At 45.8% G+C, this 20,311-nt stretch overlaps 1 long non-coding RNA gene across 2 annotated transcripts in view; it reads right to left on the minus strand.

Annotated features, from left to right (window-relative positions):
- The window catches only part of LOC144323354 (uncharacterized), a 54,920-nt gene extending 51,301 nt beyond the window's left edge, over positions 1-3,619 (minus strand). For both annotated transcript variants that reach the window (XR_013388766.1, XR_013388765.1), the window contains exons 1-2: positions 3,549-3,619; positions 2,885-2,984 (exon numbers count right to left, since the gene is read on the minus strand). This is a non-coding gene — a long non-coding RNA (uncharacterized LOC144323354). The remainder of the gene's footprint in view (positions 1-2,884; positions 2,985-3,548) is intronic.
- Positions 3,620-20,311: the final 16,692 nt, after the last annotated feature.

Consider the following 20,311-nt stretch of genomic DNA (forward strand, 5'->3'; position numbering starts at 1 on the left):
GTTGGGCTCAGCGCTCACCAGGGAGTCTGCTTGAGGATCTCTCTCCCTTTGCCTCTGCCCTTCCTTCTTTACACACACACAAACACACAAACACATGCTCTCTCTCTCTCTTTCTGAAAATAAATAAATAAATAAATAAATAAATAAATAAATAAATAAATAAAAATTTAAAAGGTATTTCTCTAATAAAAATGTATTGCCATGGTGTAGAAGACATAGTCTGACATGTCCTCATATCCCAGCATCATTGGTCCTTGTTTCAGTGGCCATCTGAGTGAACCAAGTAGCATCCCTGCATCACAGTCAAATGATCTCATCAATCACAGTGAAACTACAGCCCACTTTTCTTCAGCCACTGTTTCCAAGGCACACTCTGGACCCCATTCCTACCCGAAACTGCTACACATCAGAAATCGTTGTAGGCCGTCCTGCACTTGCCAAAGACATCCGATTATCTGATCTCTCCAGTTTTTCCTGGCTTGTCCATGGCCATGCTTCTCCTCCTCATCCACTCCACGTTTTTCTTGTCGTAGGTTGAGTCGTGGGTTCGCCTGTATCAGTGTTGGTCCTCATGGAGAAATAGAACCCCTATACCAGTTCTTTTAAACAGATGGAATTTCATGTTGGGAATTGCTTATCAAAAGGTTGTGAAGGCTACAAGTGGAAAAAAAAAAAAAGAAGAAGAAAAAAGGAAAATGTGAAGTTATCCAGAGATGAGCAATGACAAGAAGCCATTGTCACTGTTATGGATAAAGGAGAAAAAAAGAGAAAAGGTGCGAGTAAATGCCTATGAGCAGTGTCCTGCTGAGGCTGCGGAGGGCTCGCTGCTGGTGCTTCTGGAAACGGTGCTGCCCCGGAGGAAAGCGGGAACAGGGGCCAGACCACCACCTGTGCAGCTCCTACCGTACTGCCAGGGCCCCAAAAGTCTTCACCCCTTCTATGTTCCGAAGTGAGGACTTAGCTGTCAGGGCATCCAGGAGACACAGTTTTCTCCAAACTGCACAGGAAAGCACTGAAGGGCAAGGATGGACAAATCCCGCCCTCTGGCCATTCAGCGGTTGTCCTCACCTTTGCACCTCATGCGTAAACTTCCAGTGACAGTAACAACATCGCACCATATTCCTTAAATAATTGAAGATGCTGTCGCTGTTTCAGAAGGGGAGGCACAGGGTTTCATCAGTCACGATCTCTGTGTCCAGGTGATTTTAATCTATCTAAGATTTTCTAAGAATAAAGGTAATTATCACCAATATTCCTTCCATACCACGGGAGAAGAGAGAGGGGAAAATAAGTAATTGGTGAACATACATAAGTACATACAAAACGGGAAATCTGCGCGGCGGCGCTAGTCTTAGTTTCTGTAATTTGTTGCCTGCTGCAAGTCACTCTCCTTCCACGTGCCCTGGGCCCGGGCTGGCACATTGGGGTGCAGGCTCCCCGCCAGGCCTCCGTCCCTATAGGGTGCGAGCCGGCAGCGGTCTGCATCAGTGCTCACTGCACACTAGCTTGTTTTTTTCTTTTCTTTCTTTTTTTTTTTTTTTAAGATTTTATTTATTTGTTTATGAGAGACACAGAGAGGGAGGCAGAGACACAGGCAGAGGGAGAAGCAGGCTCCATGCAGGACTCGATCCCAGGACCCCAGGATCATACCCTGAGCCCAAGGGAGATGCTCAACCCCTGAGCCCCCCAGGCGCCCCCACACTAGCTTTCATCACTGGCTGTGGAACTGTTAGGGGGCACAGCTCCCCGGATTCCAGTCTCAAACCTTCCCGTCCTCCTTGTGCTCCCCAGTCTGATTCTCTCCTTTGTAGCTGCCATCGATACCCAGAACCACCACACACCACCGCAAGCTACATCTTTCTTCTTGGCCCAGTGGCACCACGAGCCCAAACTGACAGTCTCGACGCCCTGGTTTGTAAGACCCGTGTCCACGTGGGATCACGTCTCACTTGAGACCTATGAGTTTTAAATGAGCAGAGCTCGTGGGGCAGAGTGGACTGGCTCAGCTGGTGTGGCCTACGACTCTCGATCTCGGGGTTGTGAGTTTGAGTCCCACACTAGGCACAGAGCGAGTACAGACAGACAGACAGACATAAGCAGAGCTCAGAACTGATGAGATGAGAAGCTGAAAAAAATATATGAGTGGGTATTTTAATTTTTCTCAGCATCCTTGCCACTGGATAATGGGAAAGATTTTAAATCACCAATAGCTCTCTTAAAATTTATCATACTGAATCAAATGTAATACTTTAAATATTGTATGTAAAAAGAAGATTAATTTATTCTGTTATTTCATTTGGATATATTATATTTCTGTTAATTTAGTCTAAGTTTGTCCCAAGTGTGGGTATGTGTGTGCGTCAAAGGCAAGGCTTCCTATGAGCTCTTACAGAGCTAAAGGATCTACCCAAGGCCTTGAGATCTTTTTCACATAAACTTCTGATAAGCATCTATCTCCTTCACCTTTTCCTTGGGTGACTGATTATCACAAAATAAAACCCAGAGCTTATAACATTGTCCTAACATTGTCCAGTTATTTATTTATTTATTTATTTATTTTTGTCCAGCTATTTTCAAATGACTTAATACACACTGTGGTTCCGGGCCATCTTGTTTGTTTTGAATCACTGATCCTACATTTTGGGGTAGCCCCTGTCTAACTCCATTTCTTATCACTCTCCCCGTCATTCGTCAGCTGCAGACACGCCAGGCCTCTTGGTGCCAACCTGGTTCCCACCTCAGGACTTTTGCACTTGCCCTTCCCCTGCCTGGAGCTCACTCCCCCCAGAATTTCTCTCTCTGCCATTACTCCTGCTCGCCCTTTGCAATCTTTCAGTTTCCTTCAATTCATTTGTCAGCGAGTGACACTATATGTTACACTTACCTATTTGTTTATCATCAATCTTCTTCCCTAGAATATAAACTCCACGAAACCAAGGACTTTGACATGCTCATCGCTGGATCCTCAGCACTTAGATAATGACCTGAAACATAATAGATGTTCAATAAACATCTTTAGAATAGTTGAATTAGCTAGTCTTTCAAATTTTTGATTCGGTCACCCAAACTTTTGGCTTTTTTTTTCCAGGCTTGCATTATTGGCCAGTTTGATGAAGTTACTTTATCTATCCACAAAATTGTTGATAAAAAGTGCAAGATAATGTCGACTTTAGAACCATGAGGCACTTCACCACGTATCTTCTTTCAGGTTAATGTCTTTCCAGTAAATAAAAAGTCTTTAGGAATAAATCCAATCAACTGATTTTATCTCATTTTCAAACATATGTTTCTCTATCTTGAATACAAGATACAATCCAATTTAAGTAGCACAAAATGACTTTCATAAACTGGTTCCAAACTATCTATCTACCCTTAAATCCCATCACTACTTCCTTCCTGCTCTTTTTCCATTGACTTTGTATCTTTTGTTCTAGCCCCACTAAATTTGTTATGATTCCATCACTACTTCCTTCCTGCTCTTTTTCCATTGATTTTATACCTTTTGTTCTAGTCCCACTAAATTTGTTATGATTCCTAATAAAGCATACCGTGTCTTTTCTCATTCTCATGCCTTAGCACGAGCTGCTCCAACTGCCTGGAATGCCCTCCTCTCCCCACCCCCCCCCCTTCAGCTATGTACAACCTTATATACCATTCATAATTTAGCATAAATATCACTTCCTCCATGAATCCTTCCCAAACTTCCTCTCCTCCGTTCTCTCTCACTAATTTCGCTTTTACATTTTGCTTATTGTTTGTAATCATGACCATATTATTTGTGTCTCTTTTCGGAGTTAACACTATGATCTCCTCCAGCGTATGGAATTGGATACTCATTGATGTCTATTGAATGAATGAAAAACTTAATATTTGGCTAGTTGCTTGTTGGAGTTTGAAGAAAGCGAGTCATACTTGTCTGGGGTAGAACTGACTAATACCCCAGACTGACCTCCAACAACCCCAGACTGACCTCAGTAAGTTTTTGGGAATTCATCTTAGTTTGCCACCTTAGGGACTAGAAATCTGCAGTTTCCTTGGAATGGACGTACCTCTCAATGGCAGATCCGCAGTGATCAAGCTCATGGAAGTTGATAAAAATAAGCATGCTGATTTTCTATTTTATAATGAAAAGCATAACTATCCAGAGAATTGAATTCTCAAGTCAACCTCTTAGTGTTTCATCTCCTTATAGGCAAGTTCTAGACGAGGCACTCTGATGTGGTGCAGTGCAATTAGTTGATCTTAAGTATTTCTCAATGAAGGAAGCTTGAAACCATCTCTTTCTTGCATTAGAGACATAGTCTCTCCAAGGAAACTCTGATGTATTGCCACCCCATTGTCAACTTGAATGCCAACAAGACCTGAAAGGGTTGAGTGACCAGTCGAGGTCTTAAAATTCCTCGGCAGACAAGGCAGAGAGCCAACCTCAGTCTTACTGCTTTAATCTGGTGTGCTTTTATGATACTTTTCTACGTGGAAAGAGCTAATCGTTGTATGAGCAGACTAGTCCTTAACTTTTTTTTCCTGATCAAAAGCATTTTTTTCAAAAGGCTTAAAAGTAATCTTTGAGACATTATTCTTTTTAAGTTTTTATTTAAATTCCAGTCAGTGTAATACTAGTTTCAGGTGTACAATAAAGTGATTCAACACTTAATCACAATACCGGGGGCTCATCACAAGTGCTCCCCTTAATCCCTATCACCTATGTCCCCCAGTGCCCCTCCCCCAACCCCTCTGGGAACCATCAGTTTCTTCTCTGTAGTTAAGTCTGTTTCTCAGTTTGTCTCACTTCCCCCCCGCCCATGATTGTTTGTTTTGTTTCTTAAATTCCACACATGAGTGAGATCATATGGTATTTATCTTTTTCTGACTGACTCATTACACTTAGCATTATGCTCTGTAGCTCCATTCACATCATTGCAAATGGCAAGGTTTCATTCTTTTTTTATGACTGAGTGATATTCCAACATATATATATACACCACATCTTCTTTATCCATCCATCACTCTATGGGACATTTAAGCTCTTTCCATAATTTGGCTATTGTAGATAATGCTGCTATCAACATCAGGGTGCATGCATTCCTTTGAACTACTAGTTTTGTATTCTTTGGATAAATAGCTAGTAGTGCAGAGGCGCCTGGCTGGCTCAGTAGGTGGAGCATGTGATCTTGGGGCTGTAAACTCAAGCCCCATGTTAGGTGTAGAGATTACTTAAAAATAAAATCTTAAAACAAAACCTAGTTTTGTTTGCAATTGCTGAATCATAAGGTAGCTCTATTTTTAACTTTTGAGGAACCTCCACACTGTTTTCCAGAGTGGCTGCCCCAGTTTGCATTCCCCACCAAAACCGTAAGAGGGTTCCCCTTTCTCTGCATCCCACTTTGAGACATTACTGACATCTACAAATCTATCCTATGGAAATAATCAGAGAGATGCAAAAAAATTATAGCTGGAAGGATGTATGTTTCTACATGGTTTATAGTAACAAATAGCTGAAATTAACTTAAATGTCCAACAATCAGAAATTTTTTAAAAATGGTAGCTAAATGTAGTCATTAAAGTAACATTATGCAAGAATGTCTTACCTTGTTGTTAGCGGTAAAAGGCAGGTTACTAAACGCTACGTAAAACAGGATCCTACTTCTTGCAAAAAGTGTTTGGACAAAAAGTTGAAAAAAGGACTAGAAAAAATAAACAAAAATATCTAAAAGTAAGTGGGAGTTGGAATTATAATGATGCCACCTTTCCTTTCTGCTTATCTATATTTTATTTTATTTTATTTAAAAGATTTTATTTATTTATTTATTTATTCATGATAGAGAGAGAGAGAGAGAGAAGCAGAGACACAGGCAGAAGGAGAAGCAGGTTCCATGCAGGGAGCCCGATGCAGGACTCGATCCCTGGACTCCAGGATCGCACCTTGGGCCAAAGGCAGGTGCCAAACAGCTGAGCCACCCGGGAATCCCCTTATCTATATTTTAATGTTTTCCTGCAATGAACATGGATTACTTTAATTTTAAAAATAATTGCCATTATTTGAGAAGTCTTAAAATTATTTTTGTAGTCTTATTTGGTGGGATTTAAACAAACAATAAAAATCATATGCAACGATACGTCACCATTTTCATTATTTCGTTTTCTGCGTAAGAAAACTGCTTTTATGTAATTCATGTGTTGTTAATTTCCTGAAGTGCTATACCGCTATGGAAGATCTTTAAATTTATTTATTGCTTGCATTTCTATCCCTATAAATGCAACAAGACTTTTTTGTTGTTCTCCGGGAGAGACTAATGTGAGAGTGAGGGTAATGACTCAAGCAAATGCACAAGGGACTAAGCTTAGTTCACTAGAACACTACAGTGATGTGATAACAATTATGATACTGGGTCCCGTGGGAGAGGGGGCTCTATCATAGAGCTACAGTATGTACCTCTTCATGATCCAGCATCTGCAAATATTGCATTGATCGCAGTGGACCCCACAAGAGAGTAAGGACAGAATATTTTCCCACTGGTCAGTTAGTAATACCACGTTTGGATACGAAGTGCCGCAGCAGTTGGATCAAGGAATGATAATATTTAATATTAATTCAATTTTAATTTAATTTCTCAGTTCCAGGAATTTAAAGCCAGCAATAATTAAAAGTCGTGAAATGTAAAGTCCTCTGGTACGTATTCTCTGCGTATTCCCGTCCTAGCACGCTGCTCTCCCCTCTGGAGTTTATTTGCTCACTGCTGACCTCCCTCCAGGACACTCCTCTGTTCAGTGGGATGTTCATTTGCTTGCAAAGAAACTTCTCTTCGCTCTCACCCTGCTCAAAGGCATTGTCACCCTCTCTATCACTGTAACAAAACCCGGCTCTTCTCAAGGGCACTGCTTTACTTCTGTCATGATCCTGTCCAAGGAAGGGTGTTGGTTCTGCTGGGACCCTGGCCCCCCCAGGGCTGGGTGGGGGGAGGCCCGAACCTTCCAGCCCCGCTCTGCTGCTCCTGTACAATGAGGCTCCGAGCCCAGGGCTGGCTTCGCTGGCGTGTGCCTGGTGCAGTCACGCTGTACCCACGCACAGAGCATCTTCCCCCCCTCCCCGCCTTGGGGCCTATTGCCCTGTAGTTGCTATCTTGAGACCCTTAACGATTTTTATGGGCTGAATTGTGTCCTCCACAATTCATATGTAGAAGACCTCCCACTGAGCACCTCAGAATGTGAGTGCATTGGAACACAGGGTCTTTAAGGAGGTAATGAAGTTGAAATGAGGTCCCTGCTGAGAGCCTTAATGCGGGGTGACTGGTGTCCTCATAAGAAGAGACTAGGACACAGACAGCGCAGAGGAAAGACCTGGCAAAGACAGAGAGATAGATGGCTGTGTACAAGGCCTCAGAGGAGGCCAACCCTGCCCGGGACGTGTTGATCCAGGACCCCAGCCTCCAGAAAAGTGAGGAAATTCATTTCTGTCGTTGAAGGCCCCCAGCCTGTGGTGCTTCGCCACAGCAGCCCTAGCAAACTAATATAACACTTTTAGCTTTTAATTTGTGTTTTGTACGTGAAGCCTGATGGAACAGTTGTCCTCACAGGCTGTGGAGTCATAGCTCACGTGGGGTCCTACCTCTCACTGCCTGCCCCCCTCCCTGGGTCGGATTCTTGGTTCCTGTACTCCCCCCGCACCCCCCCCCCCGCCCCCAGCAATTTGGGTCATGCCCAGTCTTGCCCCTTCCTGACCCTCCCTGGGGCAGCCACTGGGGGGTGCCAGCAGAGCAAGCCCACATCACCAGTGTCTCCCTAGCTGGGGATTGGATTCAGGCACCCATAGGGCTGGGGTTGCGTGAACATGGCCTGTGACAAATCCGGGTAAGGCGTAGCTCCAGGCTGGCAATGCCCAGTGTGTCTGGTTGGCACGTGGCAAGGATGAGCCTCTTGCCCACCCCGACCCAGGCACCAAGCACGTCCCGGTGCGGGGGCCGTCATTCCTGCGAGGCTGCCCTGGGCTCTGGGCTGGGTGGTGGGCCGTGGGGAGGGGACACCGGGTGGTTTGCTTTCAGCTCAGGTGCAGCATATCGGGGAGATTGAACTTGGAAGCCAGTGGGCCACACGCTGAGTCAGGAGGGGGCCCCCACCCAGGGCATCCGTGAGGCTCTGCATTCATTCTACCAGTATCCCCATGTCCAAGGGACCATGACATGAGGTTTCAAATAAAAACACCATGATAGGCCAAGAGACTGCAGAAAAAAAGGAAAGCAGTTTTCCTATTTTAATAACTTTTTAAAAAATATTTTATTTATTTATTCATGAGAGTCACAGAGAGAGGCAGGGACACAGGCAGAGGGAGAAGCAGACTCCAGGCAGGGAGCCCAACATGGGACTCAATCCCAGGTCTCCAGGATCAGGCCCTGGGCTAAAGGCAGGTGCTAAACCACTGAGCCACCCGGGCTGCCCATGGAATTCTAGTTCTTTCTGCAATTCTTGAATTCTAATTCCTTTAGGTAAGTCTCTGTCTCTGCTTTCCTTACCTCCTCCTTTATGATTTTAAGATTTTTAAATGTTATTTATTCATGAGAGACACACAGAGAGAGGCAGAGACAGAGGCAGAGGGAGAGGCGGGCTCCCTGCAGGACTCAATCCCAGGACCCCGGGATCACGCCCCACCGCTGAGCCCCCCCCACCCCGGGGCGCCCCTACCTCCTCCTTTGCTCCTTCTTTGCCTTTCCCTCAGATGTCACTGTTCTCCGGGCTTCCACATTCCCCTCTTCTCTTTTCGGGCTCAAGCCTCCTGTGAGGAGTCCCTTTGCTGTCCTCGGATGGCTCTGGCACCCTGTCCTTCCTGACGCCTCCGCAGTGCTAGGTCCCAGCGACCAGTCCCCTGCTCCTCGGCTGCATGAGCTTGGGCCAAATGGTTACCCTGCGTAAGTTTCCACTTCTCCCTTGTCCAGGGAGGCTAGTAACGTGTGGCTTAGGGCTTACCTGGGGCCTAGCCTAATGCAGGTAAAATGCAGCTCCTGGCACATCAACGGCTCGGGAACCCGTGGTGCTCCCGCTGCTGCTGGCGAGGATAGTGGAGGTGGCTGCTGCCCTCTGCAAGCTCGGCCTCCTCCTGCTGCCTCCCGCCTCCCGCAACCGCACATCTGCTCTTGGCCGCCCGCCTCGCCTTCTGTCCACACTCCTGGCACTTCCAGGTGTTGTGTGGTCTCTGCTCCCCTTCTCCTCCTCCTCCTCCTCCTCCTCCTCCTCCTTCTTCTTCTTCTTCTTCTTCAAGATTTTATGTATTTATTTGACAGAGAGGGAGAGCACAAGCAGGGGGAACAGCAGGCAGAGGGAGAGGGAGAAGCAGGCCCCTCGCCACGCAGGGGGCCCGACACAGGGACTCGATCCCAGAACCCCAGGATCACGACCTGAGCCAAAGCAGATGCTCAACCGACTGCGCATCTTCCCACTGCTGTCTTCACTTCCTGACTTGAATAATCCTCTCTTCTAGGGACCCGGTCTTTCTGAGGTCTGCCAGCTGAAGCCCATTTTTAAACAGTCTCCCGTGGCCTTCGAAGGCCGAGTTAATACTAACATCGTGTGCAGAATTTGTTAAATCTCCGGACAGTGTGAAGGACACAATGCAATAAGACAAAGGCCAGGTCCCTGCCTACTTTTCTACTTTTTTTTTTTTTAAGATTTATTTATTCATGAGAGACAGAGAGAGAGGCAGGACACAGGCAGAGGGAGAGAAGCAGCCTCCATGCAGGGAGCCTGACATGGGACTCGATCCTGGGACTCTGGGATCACGCCCTGACAGGTGTTAAACCTCTGAGCCACCCAGGGATCCCCTACTTTTCTACCTTATACACTCTCCCCTAAGTGCGCACACACCACATGAAACCACTGGCAATTTCCAGCAGGTACCATGCTGCTCCAGCCTTCCTGTTCCAAATAGCCCGTCTCCGTGGCTACCTTCCTCTGCACAACTCCCCCTGACCGTCTCTCCCCACCACCCCGGCTCCTTGCCAAATTGGCTGCTTCCACCCTAATAATAATAAATAATAAATAGTATCTTATTACTTACAGCCCGGATCAGCTTTCCCTAAGAACGGCTGCCTCTCCAGCACACTGCACCTCCCGTGGGCCTTGTCTTTGTCTCCAGAGCCCAGCGCAAGGCCTGGCACGCAGACCCTTGGCCCTTCTACAGTAGGTCGGATAGAGAAGCACGAAGCACCAGAGAAATGCTTCGTCGGAATTCCACTAGGGGTCACTTTCTTTACATTTTTTTGAAGAAAAACAGTGCGAATCAATTCTTTATGAAAAATGTAACTTTGAGTTTCATTTTTAAAGTCATTTATTGTTTTATTTAATGGAAACTGAAAATTTGCCGGGTCGTACCAGCCTCGGAGTGCTCTATGATCTGCAGCTCCTTCTGGTTTTATGGGTAATGTCAAAATCCATGTTTGGGCAAAAGGCACAATAGAATGTGGCGTTTAATTTTGCATGTTAAGAACTCCGAGCACTGAATTTATATGAAAGTTTCTTCTGCGTTTTTAGCTTAATGTCTTTTGAGAGGGATATTTGTATTTAATTAGTTCACTTCAAATATGTTTATGCCAAAGACCTAATCTTCTAAAGCTTTATTTCTTTATTCTTATTTAAGCTCAGTCACAGAATTAATGGTGTGGCCCTAGCCATCATCCTGATCCGCCTGGCTGGCAGTGGGCACTATCATCTTTATCATTATCATTATTATCTTTAGGAGAAGTGGCCACACAGAATTAGAAACTAGTCTCTAGACTTTTACAAGGATCTGAAGGGAGGTTGCACTTTTACAAGGATCTGAAGCAAGAGAGAGCCCAGCCTAGGGATGAACTGCACAAAATTCAGTGTGGCTGAAGCTTAGGATGAAAGAGGGCAGTGGTGGAGGAGAAGGTACAGTCAGGGGACCCCTGAGTGATCTCAGTAGTTAGTGGGCACAAGCCAGCTCAGAAAGACCTTTTTAATCTTGTTTCATGCTATGAGCATCAAGAAGCCATTGATGGGGTTCATTCTAGGATGACTCTGGTTATGTGGTGGAGAATGGATCAGAGAAGCCCAAGTAGGGAGTCAGCAAGTCCTTTTGGGAGGCTGTTCAGGAAGACATAATGGTGGCCTGGACAGGGTTGGTCCAGAGAAGTGGATACAGTAAGCATAGTTTTAGGGGATTTTTTTTTTTTTTTTAAGGGATAAAATTTATACGACTTCATGAGGAATTGCAGGGGTAGGTAGGGCGGAGAGAGCCAGGAGTTGAGGATACCGGGTTCTAGCCCGGGCAATTCGGGTGTAGGAGAGTAGCATTGAAGGAGCTAGAGAAGGAAGGCCAGGTGCGATACACACATTATGATGTCTCTGCCTGATCCCAGCAGCTGATATGCACCACCCATTGCTCTGTGCTCGTTTAGTATATCATTTGTCTTTTGGTTGGAATACATGTAAGAACCACAGACTACTGGAGTGGTACAGGATCTCACAGATTAGTAACAATGTCATTTTTTTTAAAAGGTTTTATTTATCTACTTATTTGAGAGAGAGAAAGAGAGAGCATGAGCCTGTGCGGGGGTGGGGGGTGTGTGGAGGAGAGGACCAGAGGGAGAGGGAGAAGTGGGCTCCATGCTCACCAACCCTGGGCTTGATCCCATGACCCTGAGATCATGACCTGAGCCAACACCAAGAGTCAGATGCTCAACTAAGTGAGCCACCCAGGCGCCCCAGCAACAACCTCATTTTATATGAGCTTTGAGAGTCACAAAATTCTTCAGCCTTCTGTGATCCTATACAAGTAAAATATCTCAGGGGTCTATGCAGAGAACTGTAGGAAATATAGGGAACACCCAACTATTTTTGGGTTTTTCTAGATCTAGGAGGATGTTTCCAGGGCCCCTTGTCATCCAGAACCACCAGTGCCCCTGCCTGTCCCTCATCCCCTCTGACTGCCACTTCCTTGCCTCCCCTTCATGTCCTGGCTCCCCCTCAATCCCTTCACTCTAATTTGGCTATCTAGTCCCAGACTTATTTCTAGGACCTATGAAGTCTGCATTGTCGTCTGTAACTTGCTTTATAAAAGTAGGACTCCTAAACAAATTAAGGACCTTTAGGCTCAGATATCAGACTCTTCCTTATTCCTACTGGGCCGGTGGGCCGGCCTACTTGGCCTGGCCAGTGGCCACGCTGCTAGACATGCTCTCATTTATATTAGGGGTCTTCACCTGGCTCCTCTCTTCTCTATCTTTTAAGACTCCAATCTCTCATCTCCAGCCCCTTTCCCAAATCAGCGATCACCCAAAGAAGTCCTCTAAGGACGACACCCTCTCCCATTTTATCTATAGCAGTTTTATCAGTTTTATTTACTTGTGTTTAATTTTTCTCATCCTTGCTCGACTCTGGGTCTTGGCTTTGCCTGGCTGAGAGTTTCCCCAAAGCTCTTATCTCTAGATGAACTCTGCTGCATTTTCTCACATAGTAATTATTTCCTCCACTCTGTCTGTACTCTGTTTTAAGGAGACAAACAGAAGCCCCCCCAAATCTATCACAGAGCCTGTCAGGGATAGATGTTTACAGCAGAATGTCTTTTTTTCTGAGACATCTGACCTGGAACCCAGTATGCTTTCTGGACAAATCTCTCTTGTCCTTTAGCCTGGGACTTGAGGATGTGGCATTGCTAGCTAGCGATTCGGCTGAATGTTTGCTGAAGGGGCTTCCTCCCCAGGCCCTGAGAATTCTTTACGCCCCCGGGATCCGCCTGTGGGTGCCAGTGCCGGGCTGTGACCCTTAGAGAGCAGCCGAAGCACAAGCGCACCCTGGAGGAGGCGGGGGGGGGGGGGGCCATCAGAAACCTCTCCAACAGAAACGTCCTGGAATCCAAAGCGCAGGGCTGTCAGGGTTAGGCAAAAAACAAACAAAAAATTAAAAAAAAAAAGAATAAATAAACATAAAAAAACAAGACACAGGAAACTCTGGGAATACTTTCATTAGAAAGTTGTTTTGGGGACAGCTGGGTGGCTCATGGTTGAGCATCTACCTGTGGCCCAGGTTGTGATCCCAGGGTCCTGGATTCGAGTCCCACATCAGGCTTCCTGCAAGGAGCCTGCTTCTCCCTCTGCCTGTGTCTCTGCCTCTCTCTCTGTGTCTCTCATGAATAAGTGAATAAAATCTAAAAAAAAAAAAAGAAAAGAAAGAAAGAAAGAAAAAGAAAGTTGCATAGTTTATCTGGAAGCCGAATGATCTGGGTGTCCCATGCTTGCCTTGGCAACTCTAACAAGTGCCCGTGCGCTGGAGCCTCATGCTCCAGAAGTGGCTCCGGGCCTCATCGGGAACCTGTCGGAAGGAATGTAACGGGGAAAGTGAACGGTGAGTCACAGAAATCGGCTTGGACACATGTACCCAGGGGATTAGCTGACGGGTCAGCTGAGCTGATGCCCCAGTCTGCCCTGCAGCAGGGAGCTGTGACAGAACCGGGGGCCCTGCGGGTGACAGATCCTTCCTCTCCCCCTTGCTGCGGGAGACACGACTGCCTGTGCCACCAAGGCAACGGATGGGAACGGCTGAAAGGACATGGGCGACATCCTGTGTGCACAGAGATTGAGCAACCGCTGTTGAACTGCACACAGTGGCAGCTGTGACGTGTGATCCCCCTCCTTGATTTTGGCATCTTTCAAGTCAGGTGACAACTAGGTCTCTCATTCCGGAATCTGCTATTTTCCACCTATTTTTCCTATGACGTTTCCTTTCCCCCAGGCTCATTTTTTTTAGAGACCTCCTGAAATTATGCTTCTTCCATGTGCCTTTCTCTCATTAAGCAGAGAAGTCCATCCTTTTTTTTAAAATTTTTATTTATTTATGATAGTCACACACACACAGAGAGAGAGAGAGAGAGAGAGAGAGAGAGGCAGAGACACAGGCAGAGGGAGAAGCAGGCTCCAAGCATCGGGAGCCCGACGTGGGACCCGATCCCAGGTCTCCAGGATCGCGCTCTGGGCCAAAGGCAGGCGCCAAACCGCTGCGCCACCCAGGGATCCCCCAGAGACGTCCATCCTTAATCCAGTTGCTAGACATAACTGTGGAATAATGTGAGACACGTTTGTTGCAATGCACATTCGTGGAGGGCCTACTAGGTAGGAGGAAGCCTTCACCATTAAGGGACTCGTGGTACAGCTAATAGCACATTAGAAACCAGAGGGGAACCTCCCCCACCCCCATAAGAAGTGATTGTTCCAGGTCAGGGAGAACAACTGGTTCCTTTATAAATCATTGTTCTTGGGACGCCTGGGGGGCTCAGCGGTGGAGCATCTGCCTTGGGCTCAGGTCATGACCCTGGGGTCCCTGGATCAGTCCTGCATCGGGGCCTGCATTGGGTCCCCGCAGGGAGCCTGCTTCTCCCTCTGCCTATGTCTCTGCCTCTCTCTCTGTGTCTCATGAATAAATAAATAAAATCTTAAAAAAGAATAAATCATTGTTCTCATATTCCTATGACTTTACTTTCATTTTTTTTTTTTGAATTTACTTTTCAGAAGTAACTTCTGAGTAATGAAATTCATGAGTATGTTTAGGTTATAACTGATCTATGGAATTAGGGAAGTTATCAGTAGAAGTTTCTTGAAATTCTTTCTCAAGGAGCAGATGCTGGCTTCCTCTTTCCAGGCAGGCAGAACTGAAAAAATCTAGCCTCAGGCATCATTCTCTGTATAGAAGCAACTGAAATACACACACACACACAGAGCTGCATGGCTTCGGGATGAACAGGTGGCAGTGATAACTGGCTGGAGGAGGAGGCTTCTGAGAATCCTGGGATGTTAGGACTTCAAAGACCTTAGGGATCCATCACCTGGTCCAACTTCCTTACTTACAGATGTGGTCTCTGAGGGCCCCCCTCCCGTTTTTTTTTTAGAGACTTGCGTTAGGTCCAACATCAAACTCGGACATGAACCCGAGACTCCCATCTGTGTCTAAGATTAGGTTCCGAAGGACTAGATATGGTGCTCGGTGATGTGTAGCTACTGACCTCTTTCTCCTGGGAGACTTTCTTAGGTCCTTGGCTTCTATGCTCTTCACCCTGGGCGGTCTCCTCCCTCTCCCGGATGACCATCCTCTGCCTCCTTTGCTAGTGCCTTTCTCTAGTCTAAAAGGAATGTTCTTTAGAGTTCATGCCCCACCATGCCTTGCACAGTTTCATCAGCTATCATTGATTTAGTCACTATAAAAACTACCTCTTCCTTTTTTTTTTTAAATTTTTTAAAATTTATTTATGATAGTCACAGAGAGAGAGAGGCAGAGACATAGGCAGAGGGAGAAGCAGGCTCCATGCACCGGGAGCCCAACGTGGGATTCGATCCCGGGTCTCCAGGATTGCGCCCTGGGCCAAAGGCAGGCGCCAAACCACTGCGCCACCCAGGGATCCCAAAACTACCTCTTCCACTCCCGAATCCTTCTCTTTTGTTCTGACCATTTCCGTAGGATCCACATATTCGACTATTACCTAGATATCTTTTGCCAGATGCTCCACAGACATTTCAAACAGTCCGAAGTGGACACTTATCTTTTCCATTAGCCTTCTACAAACTGAGTTCTTGTGTTCCATGTCTTAGATAGTGACGTCATTATCCATCCAAGTCCCCTTGTACCTACCCCTTTCCCACACATGCACATTGGTCACCAAGCCCTCCACATCAATCTCCTTAACACCTCTTTACTCCTGTTCCTTCTGCATCCACCCAAACCTGCCTTAGTTTAGGTCGGGAGTTAGAGAGTCAAATGCATAGGGGAGGTAAACAAGTGAGATGGGACACAGGCCATTAACAGGGGGCAGTGAGGACTGTGACCAATCAGAGACAATGGGCCTCACGTAAAGGGAGCACAAAGCATGTAATTTAAATGGACTCTTTCTATGAGGGAATGCAGCCCAGTGTTGCCACATATTCTAAGTTTAGAAGCCTAAAATTTTAAAATAAAATATTCTGATTTTTAAATGGGGCAAATAATTTAACTTCTAAAAAACCCACATATTGGGTGGAAAACAAGCATACCCTCCCTGTCTCCCCACTGCCACCACCATCGCCATACTTGCCCCATCCTATTGCTCTGCATCTAGTCCAGGGCCTGAAACACAGTAGGTGATCAGCAAAATGCTTAAGTGGATGAAAATGAACAGTGAGGGTGTAGGAAGCAAGCTATTATTGGCATGTTTGTAGTTTAAACTAAAATTTTAATTGTAATTACTGAATCATTATGTGTACATTTTATTTTTTTTAAAAGATTTTATTTATTCATGAGAGACAGAGAGAGAGAGAGAGAAACAGAAAGAGAGAGAGAGAGAGAGGCAGAGACACAGGCAGGGGGAGAAGCAGGCTCCATGCAGGAAGCCTGATGTGGGACTTGATCCGGGTCTCCAGGATCATGCCCTGGGCTGAAGGCTGGCACTAAACTACTGAGCCACCCAGGGATCTCCATTATGTGTACATTTTAGTGAATGAAACAATACAGAAATATTTCTGAAAAGTCAATTATTTTCCTGTTCTATTCTCATATCCTACAGGTAGCTGATATTAACAGTTTAGTGTTTATCCAGTAGCACTTTTTTTCATGGCCTTAAAACAATTATGTGAATTTTTGTTCTGTTTTTCAAAAATGTAATAATACTTTGCACATTACTCTGCAACATGCTAGTTTAAGTATCCAGCATCACCATCCTCTTTGCCTTAGTAACTATACTATATCTAACTTCATTCTTTCCAATAGCTGCATAATGCTCTTTAATATGATTTGCCATAATTAATTCAATCACTTTTGTGTTGATTAACAATCAGATTGTTGTTTACGTCTTTTCGGTTTAAGAAGGATGTACAATAAATAACCCTATAAACTTACACAGGGTGCTTCTATGCTTTCTATTTCTATAGGAGAGATTGGCCAAAATGAAATCACTGTATTGAAGGATGTGTTAATATGTTTTCAAAGACCCTGTGCAATTGCTTTCAAAAGGTTGTAGCAATTCACATTCCCATCAACGCCTTTGGCAGAGTGAACAGGGAAGGTCCTGCTGAGAAAATAATAGATGAACAAAGACTTAGAGATGGTGAGGGAACTAGCCACCCAGATCCCTGGGTAAGATATTTTCCAGACAGAGGGAACAGGTGGTGTGAGGGCCCAGAGACTGATATATTCAAGGAATATTAGAAAGAGCCCAGGGTAGCCAAAGCAGAACGAACAAAGAGAGAATAGGAAGAGGTAAAAGTCAGTGAGATTGATGGCAGGGCGGAGCATGTAGGCTTTTGCTTTTACCATGAGTGCGATGGGGCATCTTTGCTGAGTTTTGAGCAAAGGAGTAATATACTAAGACCTGTTTTAAGAGGATTGCTATGGTTCTTACGCTGAGAAATGCTCTGTAGGGAGAGCACTGGAAGCAGGAGACCAGTTAGAAGGCTATTGGAAAAAGCTAGCACAGAAAGGAAGGCAGACAGAGATGAGACTATGGGAAAGCAGGCGGGGATGGTAAGATTTGTTGGATTCTGGGCATATTTTGAAGGTAAAGTCAGTGGAATCTGCTGATGGATTGGTGATGGGACATAGGAGACAGAGAGGAGTCAGGGATGGATCTAGAGTTTGGCTAGAGCAACCAAGAGGGTGACGTTGCCGTCCATCCTGATGCAGAAGACTCTAGGTGGAGCAGATTTGTGGGGAAAGGGTCAGGAAGTCATACGTGGCCATATTAAGTGTTAAATGCACATTAGTGATCTAAATAGAGGTGTTGGGCGGGCAGTTGGAAATACGAGTTTGTAGTTCAAAAGAGAGGAACAGACAAGTACTACGTAGATTTACACATTGTGGCACATCGACGCTATTTACAGACACGAGGCCAAATGAAGAGTGTAGAGAGAAGACCAAAGACCGAGTGTGGTGACGAAGAATAAGGGAGACCAGCAAGGGAGACTTCTCAGGAGGAGCAGCCACAAGAGGGCAAGACAATCAAGAGACTGCGATGTCCCAGAAACCAGGAGCCCAAAATATATCAAGGTGCAAGGAGAGATCAAGTGCATCAAATACAGCTGACAGGTCATGTAAGAGAGAACTGGCTGGCTGAGTCAGGGCCCCTCGACCATGCTCACGGCCTAGTCCCCAGAACCTGTGAATATGCTACCTTCCGTGGCAAAGGGGCTTGGTAGATGTGATTGTGCTAATGATCTGGAAATGGGGAGATTATTCTGGATTGTCTGGGTGGGATCAATGTAATCACAAGTGTCCTTAGAAGGGGGGTGGTGGCAAGAGGTTTGGAATCAGAGACAGAGCAGCAGATGGGACAGTGCAAGCAGAGGGCGGAGTGATGTGACAAGGATGCGTTGTCCCCTAGAGCCTCCAGAAGGAAGGCAGTCCCACTGACCCGCTTTGAATTTCCGACCTCCAGAACCGTGCGATAAGCAATCTGGGTTGTTGGAAGCCACGAAGTTTGTGGTACTTTGTTACAGCAGCAAGAGGAGACAAATAGACCGACCATTGGATTTACCCATGTGACTGTTACACGGTGAGCTTGGACCAGAGGAGTTTCAGGGGGACAATGGGGAAAGTCTGACTGAAGTGGGCTAACAAAGACCAAGGGGACCTGAGGATCTTTGTGCAAAATCAGTAAAAAAAAAAAAAAAAAAAAAAAAAAAATCTTCCGGCTGGCCAACTGGAAATAATGATGCCTCAAGGCAGATCAATTTCAAATGTTGTTCCTCAAAAATGACAAAGTCCTGTGTCAAGCATTTGCTTGGTAAACAAAGAATGAACTAGATTTCCGCCTCTACGCTTGCCTTCTCTACCAAATGCCTTTGTGCAGAGCACAAGTGGAGAGGAATCAAGGGTTCCTTTCAGGTGGTTTTGCTGCAGGAGAGCTGCGAAGTGGGTAAATGGGTCGGTGGCTGGTGGGGGAAGTGAGGACACAGAATGGGTTTTTAAGGTGGCATGTTTGTGTGATGACGGAAATCACTCATCAGAGAGAGAGAAATGAATGATATGGGAGAGACGGGAGGATTGCTGGAGCACTGCTCCTGAGTGGACGAGAGGAGGTGGGATCTAGGCCAGAATCCGGATGAGGACCACCACTGAGGGCTTCATAAAAACCAATAAGAAGGAACATGGCACACAAGAGGACGTGTGGTATGTTTGCACAATGAGGATAATGAACAGAAAAGGAGAGAAAGTGGGGGTTGTGAAGCCAACCAGGCGGGAGTTGTAGTAAGTTGGGTGAGAAGGGACAGAAAAGGTGCTGCTGTAGCTCTTAGACTCGTAACCCAGGGCCCCTAACGAAGGCCCCAGGCCTCAGTGGAGCTCACTCTTTGAAAGGACTTCTTTATGTCTCTTAGACCCTTTCTGGTACCTGGGACCCGCTGAGATGGGATTGGGGTCCATCTGGGTGGGGCCCCTCAAGACAGAAGTGAGGCCCCACATGGGCTCAGTCAGTACCAGTTTCTCTTTTGGGGGATCATCTCCCACTTCCTGTCCAATGAGCGGACTTGGCCAGATCTCCCCAGTCGCTCCATGAGTCATGCTTATGTGGCCATCCTGGGGTTCTGTGGCTAGGTCTCGGTTCTAGAAGGGTGACTGGACAAGCCAAACAACCTACTGGGCAGGGCAGGTTTTTTAGTTTTTGTTTTTGTTTCTGGGGTTGTGTGAACATGAGATTGGACAGCTGGAATGGCACTGGCATGCTGATATGGGGTGGCTAAAATTGTTTCCATTGACGGGGCCCTGTTGACAGGATCTGCACGTGGCTCCACACACCCTAGGGATGGCCCTGAGTGTGACGTAGTAGTAATGAAGGAACAATCAAAGAGACATTTTAAAGGAAGAGGAAGAAGAGACACAACTTAGGGATTAATTAGGTGTTCTGATATCTGAGTGTCATCTTTTTAGGTGAATCCCCTTCTCCTCACTACAGAAATGGCTCAGACCCTGTGCTTACCCCCATCATTTGGCAATGATACAATTTAACAAAGAGATAATAGGGTGAAGCTTTTTAAAGAGCAGTGTGGGAGCTGTAAGGAAGAGGTTTTTCTCAAAATATGAAGTAGTGGTCAAATATTATGGGGAAGGTGTCAGCCAACAATAATCTTTCCAAAACAGAGCTAGCCAAGAAAGAGGTAAAGAACACTCATTTCTCCCACGTGGATTATTGATCCTAAACCACTGAGTATGGAGTTCTTACAGGTTGATCCAGCAGCTATGTGAAAAATAAGAAACCTCTGTGCAATTTGAGTTATTTATCACTTACTGATGACTTTGCCATGTGCTTATCTTTGTAATTGTTTTAAATCTATTGTAGGATCTCAAAGAAATG

The sequence above is a fragment of the Canis aureus genome, chromosome 11, assembly GCF_053574225.1.
Source record: "Canis aureus isolate CA01 chromosome 11, VMU_Caureus_v.1.0, whole genome shotgun sequence".
Taxonomy (NCBI): domain Eukaryota; kingdom Metazoa; phylum Chordata; class Mammalia; order Carnivora; family Canidae; genus Canis; species Canis aureus.